General features: G+C 49.7%; 1 pseudogene; it reads right to left on the reverse strand.

Moving 5' to 3' along the window:
* Positions 1 to 8,308, reverse strand: part of LOC147108413 (E3 ubiquitin/ISG15 ligase TRIM25-like) — a 37,364-nt pseudogene extending 29,056 nt beyond the window's left edge.
* Between the last annotated feature and the right edge of the window lie 1,411 nt (positions 8,309 to 9,719).

Raw genomic sequence — 9,719 nt, forward strand, 5'->3', positions numbered from 1 at the left:
AAGAAGAATGGTAGCCAGCAAGAAAGAGCGACTCCGTCAAACATCAGATGAGAGACACCCTCTGCATTGTCATACACCTATACCCAGCCACCTAAAGTCAAGAAAGAGCTTCATGAACAGTGTTGTTCCATTACAATCAACCTCATCTGAAGCCCGCATCGCCTTGTGGAAAGACCGGCTCGCCAGTCTCGAACAACCCCCAGCGATGGAAATTTTACTTGATGAAAGCCTTCCCCCAGGAGCTAATTGCAACTGGGCAACCTGGAAGTGCCTTAACAGACTTAGGACCGGTGTAGGTTGCTCAAAGGTGTCACTAAGCAAATGGGGATATTCAACCAGCCCGACAACTTGTGAACGTGGAACTGAGGCACAGACTGTGCAACATCTCCTGCAATGCCCATCGTTAGAGGAACCCTGCACTGTTGCAGATCTTGCCGAATTCAACAACAAGGCGCAAAAATGTGTCCAGTTCTGGCTGGGCTATGTATAGACTGTCCGTGGACACGATAAGAAGAATCCAAACTCAGTACCCTGTCCCTGTCTTCTCCCCATATCCCTTGATCCCTTTAGCCTTAAGAAATATATCTAACTCCTTCTTGAATATATTTAATGAATTCGCCTCAACTGCCTTCTGTGGTAGAGAATTCCACAGGTTCACCACTCTCTGAGTGAAGAAATTCCTCCTCATCTGGTTCTGGACTTCCCCGCCATCAGGAACATCCTTCCTGCATCTAGTCTGTCTAATCCTGTTAGAATTTTATAAGTTTCAATGAGATCCCCTCTCATTCTTCTAAACTCCAGCGAGTATAAGCCCAATCGACCCAATCTCTCCTTATACGTCATTCCTGCCATCCCAGGTATCAGTCTGGTGAATCTTCACTGCACTCCCTCCATGGCAAGAACATCCTTCCTCAGATAAGGCGACCAAAACTGCACACAATACTCAAGGTGTGGTCTCACCAAGGCCCTGTACAACTGCAGCAAGACATCCTTGCTCCTGTACTCGAATCCTCTCGCTATGAAGGCCAACATACCATTTGCCTTCTTAACTGCCTGTTGCACCTGCATGCTTACCTTCAGCGGCTGATGCACAAGGACACCCAGGTCTCGTTGCACTTCCCCTTCTCCCAATCTATTGCCGTTCAGATAATAATCTGCCTTCCTGTTTTTGCCACCGAAGTGGATAAACTCGCAATTATACACATTATACTGCATTTGCCATGCATCTGCCCAATCACCCAACCTATCCAAATCATCCTGGAGTTTCTCGGCATCCTCCTCACAGCACACACGCCCACCCAGCTTTGTGTCATTTGCAAACTTGGAGCTATTACATCTAGTTCCCTCGTCTAGATCATTAATATATATTGTGAATAGCTGGGGTCCTAGGACCGATCCCTGCGGTACCCCACTAGTCACTGCCTGTCACTCGGAAAAAGACCTGTTTATTCCAATTCTTTGCTTCCTGTCTGCCAACCAGTTCTCTATCCAACTCAGTACCTTGCCCCCAATCCCATGTGCCTTAACTTTACACGCTAATCTCTTATGCGGGACCTTATCGAAAGCCTTCTGAAAGTCCAAATACACCACATCCACTGGTTCTCCCTTATCTATTCTACCAGTTACATCCTTAAAAAATGTCAGTAGATTAGTCAAGCACGATTTACCTTTTGTAAATCCATGTTGACTTTGTCCGATCCTGTCACTGTTTTCCAAGTGCTCAGCTATTACATCTTTTATAATGGACTCTAGCATTTTCCCCACTACTGATGTCAGGCTTACCGGTCTATAATTTCCCATTTTCTCTCTACCACCTTTTTTGAACAGTGGGGTAACATTGGCTACCCTCCAATCCATAGGAACATAGAAACATAGAAACTAGGAGCAGGAGTAGGCCATTCGGCCCTTCGAGCCTGCTCCGCCATTCAACGAGATCATGGCTGATCATCCAAACCCTAGCACCCGGTCCCTACACCGACAGCCATCCCACCCAAACCCTATCCCCGTAACCCCGTAACCCCACATATTTAATCCCCCCTAACACTAAGGGCCAATTTTTTTATCATGGCCAATCAACCTAACCCGCACATCTTTGGACTGTTCCAGAGTCTATAGAATTTTGGAAGATGACCAGCAATGCATCAACTATTTGTAGGGCCACTTCCTTAAGTACCCTAGGATGTAGATTATCAGGCCCTGGGGATTTATCGGCCTTCAATCCCGTCAATTTCCCTAACATCATTTCCCTACAAATACTGATTTCATTCAATTCCTCCCTCTCATTAGACCCTATGTTCCCCGACATCTCTGGGAGGTTATTTGTGTCCTCCTTTGTGAAGACAGAACCAAAGTATGTATTTAATTGGTTTGCTATTTCTTTGTTCCCCATTATAAATTCCCCTGATTCTGACTGCAAGGGACCTACGCTTGACTTCACCAATCTTTTTCTCTTCACATATCTATAAAAGCTTTTACAGTCAGTTTTTATGTTCCCTGCAAGCTTACTCTGATACTCTATTTTCCCCCTCTTAATTAATCCCTTTGTCCTCCTTTGCTGAACCCTAAACTGCTCCCAATCCTCAGGTTTGCTGCTTTTTCTGGCCAATTTATATGTCCTCTCCTTGGATCTTATGCTATCCCTAATTTCCCTTGTTAGGCGCGGTTGAGTCACCTTTTTTGTTTTATTTATATGCCAAACAGGGATGAACAAATTCTGTAGTTCATCCATGCGATTTTTGAATGTTTGCCATTGCCTATCCACCGTCAACCCTTTGAGTGCCATTCCCCAATCAATCCTACCCAACTCGCGCCTCATACCATCGTAGTTTCCTTTATTTAAATTCAGGACCTTACAAAATCCTAAAAACCTCAATCAAATCACCTCAAATTTTCTCTCTGTCTACCCTATCAAAACCCTTCATCATTTTAAAGACCTCTATCAGCCTTATCTTTCCTAGAGAAAAGAGTCCTAACTTTTTTTTTGCCCGGCATTTTGACAGAGAGATAAACCCATTTCGAATGAATGAGAAATGCCATTCGAACACATTGAGCATTTGTCTGTTAATTCACAACCAGTCATTTCTAGAGCAATATGGCTTAAACCCAACAGCTTCTGTTTCATCTTTTTTTGTTAGCACTGGCTGATTTTCCCTCCCTAACTCAGGGGACTGAGGCTAAATGTGGTACTCCAGCTCCTGCCTTGCTTGAGATGAGTGAACTCAGGACAGATCAGGAACTGAACCTGACACTATCCTGCTCTACATGAATCAGCCACTCACTGAGCTATATAGGGAAGTTTATTCTACCACATTTGAACTCACCTGAGTGTAAGGTTTCTTTCCCTTAAGATCTCTGAGGGCTTCTTGCACAGCTTCAATATTATTCTGCGTGTGCTGCAGCTGATCACGTAAGTCAATCTGAAATACAGTTAGAAAGATCGATCCTTTATCTGGGAACGTAGGAATTGCGATAGGCAAAAAGACCGAGGTCCATCTAGTTCATCTTCTACCAGCCTGGTAGTCACATGATACAATGATAATGGAGTTGTTGACCAATCACAGCGATCAATCTCTATCAATGAGTCTACAACAGACCCAGACACGAGGCGAAGAAAACCCCCAGTGGTCGAGAGCTTCAAGAACCCTGGGCTGGATTTTGCCAATGGGGAGCTTTTGGAGGCGGGATTCCCACTTGTCGGGTTTCAGTCCCGCCTCCATCAACTTCTGGCCAACCCACGCTATTTTCCCTTGATTGACCATGTTAAGCCTGCCCAGCGGGCTTAGCAGGCCAATTAAGGGGAAGCTGATTACAGAGAACGTCAGCATATGATGTTTCATCTGTCAAATTGTCATCGTTTGACAGCTCTGTGAAGCTGTCAAACACTGACATTCTCTGTTGTTTGATGAGTTCTTGTATTCAAGACTCATCAAACCTCTTTCTTTAGCAGGAATTAGATGGTTGTTGCATCGGAGAATGCAGCAGCCATCTGTCATCTCTGCTGCGGAGATGCGAGACTCTCCGCATCCCCAACAATTGAAGCCTGCAGTAAGAAACAAAGGTAAGTAAACATTTTCTAACACTTTCCACTCACCTCGCATACTCACCTCTCCACACTTGCACCCATTACTTACCTTCACATTGCACTTTTGCACCCCTCCGACCCCCACAGGCCCACTGCTTGCCTCGGTGACCCTGGTGGGGTTCACAACCTTCGGGAAGCCCACACTTGTGTGGGTAAAATGGGGATAATCCTCTTACCTGCCTGTTAACTAACTACCTGTTAACAGGCAGTTAAGTGGCTGTAATCCCCGTCCCGCCTCCAGGAGACGGGACCCGGCGTGGGTCAGCTACCCGCCTCCTGGGAAGATGGCGCGGAGGTAGGTTGGGGGCGGGATGGGCACCCGCCCCAGATTCTGCCATTTTCCTGGCAGTCCCGCCTCCAAACCCGCCTCCCCAGGGCTGGCAAAATTGCGCCCCATAGGTCCAAAGTCACCTGTTCCTCCCGAGCTCGCTGCACTTACCACACGTCACGTCTCAAATTACAGGAAACTTTGTGTTATCCGGAGGCTAACTGTCCGGAATGCTCGAGCCACCGGCAAAAGTCAGGTGCCGTTTTCGTTAGGTTTTTTTTTCTCGTTGCTTTTTTCCTCAACAGTCAAGCTCTGCAAGGTCTGCTGAAGCTGTTGATAAGCTACAGAGATGCTACAGAGACGTTTGGACTGTTTAGAAGCTGTTGCTAAGCAACAGGGTTTGTTGACAGATACGGAGCTCAGAAGCTTCCGTATCTTTCAACATTAGCACTGGAGTGTCCAGCAGTTTTGAGGGAACGGCAACAGCTCGGTCCCGTCGGTGCCGGATAGCATAAAGTTTTCCGTACTCATATACTGTATCCAAAATGTCATTTAGAACACTGCATTCAGTTCTGGGCACCGCACCTCAGGAAAGTTATGTTGGCCTTGGAAGGGGTGCAGTGCAGATTCACCAGAATGATACCATGGCTAAAAGGATTAAATTTGGAGAACAGGTTGCTTATACTAGGCTTGTATTCCTTTGTGTATAAGGGGTGATCTAATTGAGGTGTTTATGATGATAGGGTAGATAGAGTGAAACTATTTCCTCTGGTGGGCGAGTCCAGAACAAGGGGGCAGAAGCTTAAAATTAGAGCCAGGCCATTCAGGGGTGATGTCAGGACACACAAGGGGTAGAGGAAATCTGGAACTCTCTCCCCAAAAAAGCTGTTGATGCTTGGTTCAATTGAAAATTTGAAAACAGAGATTGATAGATTTTTAGTAGACAAGGTTATTAAGGGTTACGGAACCAAGGTGGGTAGATGGAGTTAAAATACAGGTCAGCCATGATCCAATTAAATGGCGGAACAGGCTCGAGGGGCCGAATGGCCTCCTCCAGTTCCTGTTCCTGTGAAGGAAATCAATCTCATTTGCATTTGAATGAATAAATACTATCAGCTTCCACTCTCCTTCGGCAGCCTGTTCCATAAATTGACCACTCGCTCACTGAAACAATGGCCCCGATATTTACAGGGAGGCAGGGAGGATGCGCGGGATGCCAAAAATGGCCGAAGAACTCGGCAAGGCTGGCGACATGGAGGTTCTGCGAATTTAATGGCAAGACCCCATTAATATTTTGTGATCCATTTCCCGCCTAGCAGCCAGCCAAATGGACAGGCTGGGAAAACCAGTGGCAGGGGCCCTCTGAGACAGACCCCAGCGACAGGGACCCTCTGAGACAGTCCCCAGTGACCCTCTGAGACAGACCCCAGCGACCCTCTGGGACTGACCCCAGCGACCCTCTGGGACAATCCCCAGCGACCCTCTGGGACAGACCCCAACGACCCTCTGAGACAGACCCCAGCGACCCTCTGGGACAGACCCCAGCGACAGGGACCCTCTGGGACAGACGCCAGCGACCCTCTGGGACAGACCACAGCGACCCTCTGGGACAGGCCCCAGTGACCCTCTGGGGCAGACCCCAGCGACCCACTGGGACAGACCCCAGCGACCCTCTGGGACAGACCCCAGCGACCCTCTGGGACAGACCCCAGCGACCCTCTGGGACAGTCCCCAGCGATCCTTTGGGACAGACCCCAGCGACCCTCTGGGACAGACCCCAGCGACCCTCTGGGACAGTTCCCAGTGACCCTCTGGGACAATCCCCAGCGACCCTCTGGGACAGACCCCAGCGACAGGGACCCTCTCAGACAGACCCCTGCGACCCTCTGGGACAGACCCCAGTGACCCTCTGGGACAGACCCCAGCGACCCTCTGGGAGAGACCCCAGCGACCCTCTGGTAGAGACCCCAGCGACCCTCTGGGACAGACCCCAGCGACCCTCTGGGACAATCCCCAGCGACCCTCTGAGACAGACCCCAGCGACCCTCTGGGACAGTCCCCAGTGACCCTTTGGGACAGACCCCAGCGACCCTCTGAGACAGACCCCAGTGACCCTCTGGGACAGTTCCCAGCGACCCTCTGGGACAGACCCCAGCGACCCTCTGAGACAGACCCCAGCAACCCTCTGGGACAGTTCCCAGTGACCCTCTGAGACAGACCCCAGCGACCCTCTGAGACAGACCCCAGCGACCCTCTGGGACAGACCCCAGCGACCCTCTGGGGCAATCCCCAGCGACCCTCTGGGACAGACCCCAGCGACCCTCTGGGACAGACCCCAGCGACAGGGACCCTCTGAGACAGACCCCTGCGACCCTCTGCGACAGACCCCAGCGACCCTCTGGGACAGACCCCAGCAACCCTCTGGGACAGATCCCAGCGACCCTCTGGGACAGTCCCCAGCGACCCTCTGAGACAGTCCCCAGCTACCGGATGGCGGGGCGGTCGGCCATTGCAACTTGGCGGGGGGGGGGATCTGACATCGGGACTGTGGGGACGGGAGGGCTAAGATCGGTCATCAGGTCTGGAGGTTGGGGCAGGTGGGGGAGAGAGAAGCTGCGATCGGCAGGGAGGAGGCTGCAGGCTGTCTTGAGGAGCCTGGCGGGAAACACTCATGCTCCACCTGGCCCACAAGGAGCTCTGGAAAAGGCACTTCCCTCGTGGAGCCGGCAGCTCCCGCCTCCCTTTCACTGCCGAGGGCAGCAAGCAGATGGGAACACCACCTCCAAGTTCCCCTCCAAGTCACACACCATCCTGACTTGGATCCTTCATCGTCGCTGGGTCAAAATCCTGGCACTCCCTCCCTAACAGCATTGCGGGAGCACCTTCACCATACGGACTGCAGCGGTTCAAGAAGGCGGCTCACCACCACCTTCGAGGGCAATTAGGGATGGGCAATAAATGCCGGCCTTGCCAGCAACGCCCACATCCTAGGAACGAATTTTTAAAAAAACACGCAGCAGCAGTCAATTTCAAATCGGGCTCCCAATTGCACCGAGAGCCCAGTTTCAAGACTCGATATATGCCGCCGTAAAAAAGGCGTTTTGGGGTTGCGTTCCCCGTATTTAACTCTTTAACCATCCTCCGACCCGCTCCCCCACCCATCGTGGGGTGGTGGGGGTGTTAAAATCGAGGCCAGTTTCCGCAGATGAGTTTTGTCCTCTGGTTAATGTGGTAACTATCCTTGATGGACGCAGTGCCCTGAAATTCCGCTGAGAATTCCCGATCGCCTCCTGTAACAACCATTGATCCCATTCCCCTGGCGTTTCCCCATCTCCAGGTACAGCGGGAGGCCGAGAGAAATCCCAAGGAATTTTAGGGCCCCTAGGACTAACACAAAACTTACCCGCAGTTCCTTCTCTCCCTCGCTGATGCTCCCACACCGGTGGTCCTTGTGTTTCCCGATTAAAGTGCAGAGAGTGCAGACACACACTTGATCATCCTTGCAGTAAATCTTCAGCAGTTCCTGGTGCTCTGTGCACTTCCACCGGGACACGTCTGCAGTGGCATCTACCAGCAGGTGGTTTTTAAACACAGCGCTCTCGGTGTGGTGCCGGAGGTGTTCAGGGCACATCGAGGCTTCGCATTTCAGGCAGGTCTTGGCGGCGGGGCGCGGTTTCTCGGTGCAGTAGTTACACAGAAGCAACATCGTGGGAGACCTCCAGGTCCTGATGTTCCTGCACCGAGTCCTCCAGTTGAAGGTCCTTCAGCAGACCAGGACCCGGGGGCTCTCCACACTGCGGACAGGAGTGAACACCAGTCACAGACTTGTCCCAGGACTGGACACAAGGCTGGCAGAAGCTGTGATCACAGCTCAGTCTCACAGGATTGCTGTAATTCTACAGGCAGAGGGGTCACGTTCGCTCTCCCTCCAAAGTTTTCTGAGGTAAAACAGAAGCCATATTTGAACAGGAATGGATAGAAACTGAAAGGACAGGAGTTTACAGGAAGTTTGTGCCCACACCTTGAGGCGGTGTCGACAAGAACATCGAGGCTGAAAGGATTAAATTACAAGGAAATACAGAGAGGCTGTGCTCTTAACACTTGAAAGAGGATGACTGAGAGCGGACTTTACAGAACTATGTAGGATGTTGAACCCACGCACAGGTGTTCTTCCCCTGTCCTGGCTAATATTTATTCTTCAACCAACATCACTAAAAAAAAAGCCCAGATTATCTGGTCATTATCACATTGCTGTTTGTGGGATCTTGCTGTGTGCAAATTGGCTGCCCTTTCCCTACATTACAGCCAATGAAGTACTTTGCAAGTGAATAGCGCTACAGAAGAGATTTACCAGGGATGAGGAACTTCAGTTGCGTGGAGGAGCTGGGGTTGTTCTCCTTAGAGCAGAGAAGGAGATTTGATAGAGGTGTTTAAAATCATGAAGGGTTTAGATGAGTAAATAAAGAGAAACTGTTTCCAATGGCTGAAGGGTCGATAACCAGAGGACACAGATTTATGGTGATTGGCAAACCAGAGGCGACAGGAGGGAAAACTTTTTTATGCAACGAGTGGTTAGGATTTGGAATGCACTGCCTGATAGGGTGGTGGAGGCAGACTCAATAGTAACATTCAAAAGGGAATTGGATAAATATTTGAAGGGGAAAAAAATGCAGGGATACAGGGAAAGGGCAGGGGAGAGGGACTAACTAAATTGCTCTTTGAACCAGCCAGCGCAGACTCAATGGGCCGACTGGCCTCCTTCTGTGCTGTACTATATGATTCTATGATTAAAAGGCATAGACAAACTATGCCAGGATACTAGACCAAACAGAAGGAGGTTAAAATAGTGAAAGTGAAATCCAGGACAGATATCAGAAGCACTTCACAGAAAGGCCGATTAACACTTGCAATGGTTGTCCAGGTAGGACATTAGATTTTTCAGTGCTCAGTTAGATGATACGATGGAGGAAAATGTAGGTTTTTATTCCTGGTGGATGAGTTAATATGGGTTAAATCTCCTCCCTCATCCCTACCTATCTTGTAATCTTCTGATCAGAGGAGAGATTGAGTAGGCTCGGCCTTTAGTCTCTAGTATTTAGAAGAATGAGAGGTGATCTCATTGAAACATGCAAAATTCTTACAGGACTTGACAGGGTAGATGCAGGAAGATGTTTCTCCTGGCTGGGGAGTCTAGAACTAGGGGTCACAGTCTCAGAATAAGGGGTCGGCCATTTAGGATTGAGATGAGGAAACATTTCTTCACTCAGAGGGTGGTGAATCTTTGGAATTCTCTACCCGAGGGCTGTGGAGGCTCAGTCGTTGAGTATATTCAAGACAGAGATCGATAGATTTTTGAATATTAAGGGAATC

Source organism: Somniosus microcephalus, chromosome 13 (assembly GCF_052327205.1).
Source record: "Somniosus microcephalus isolate GS21.2 chromosome 13, FLI_Smic_1.0, whole genome shotgun sequence".
NCBI classification, from domain to species: Eukaryota; Metazoa; Chordata; class Chondrichthyes; order Squaliformes; family Somniosidae; genus Somniosus; species Somniosus microcephalus.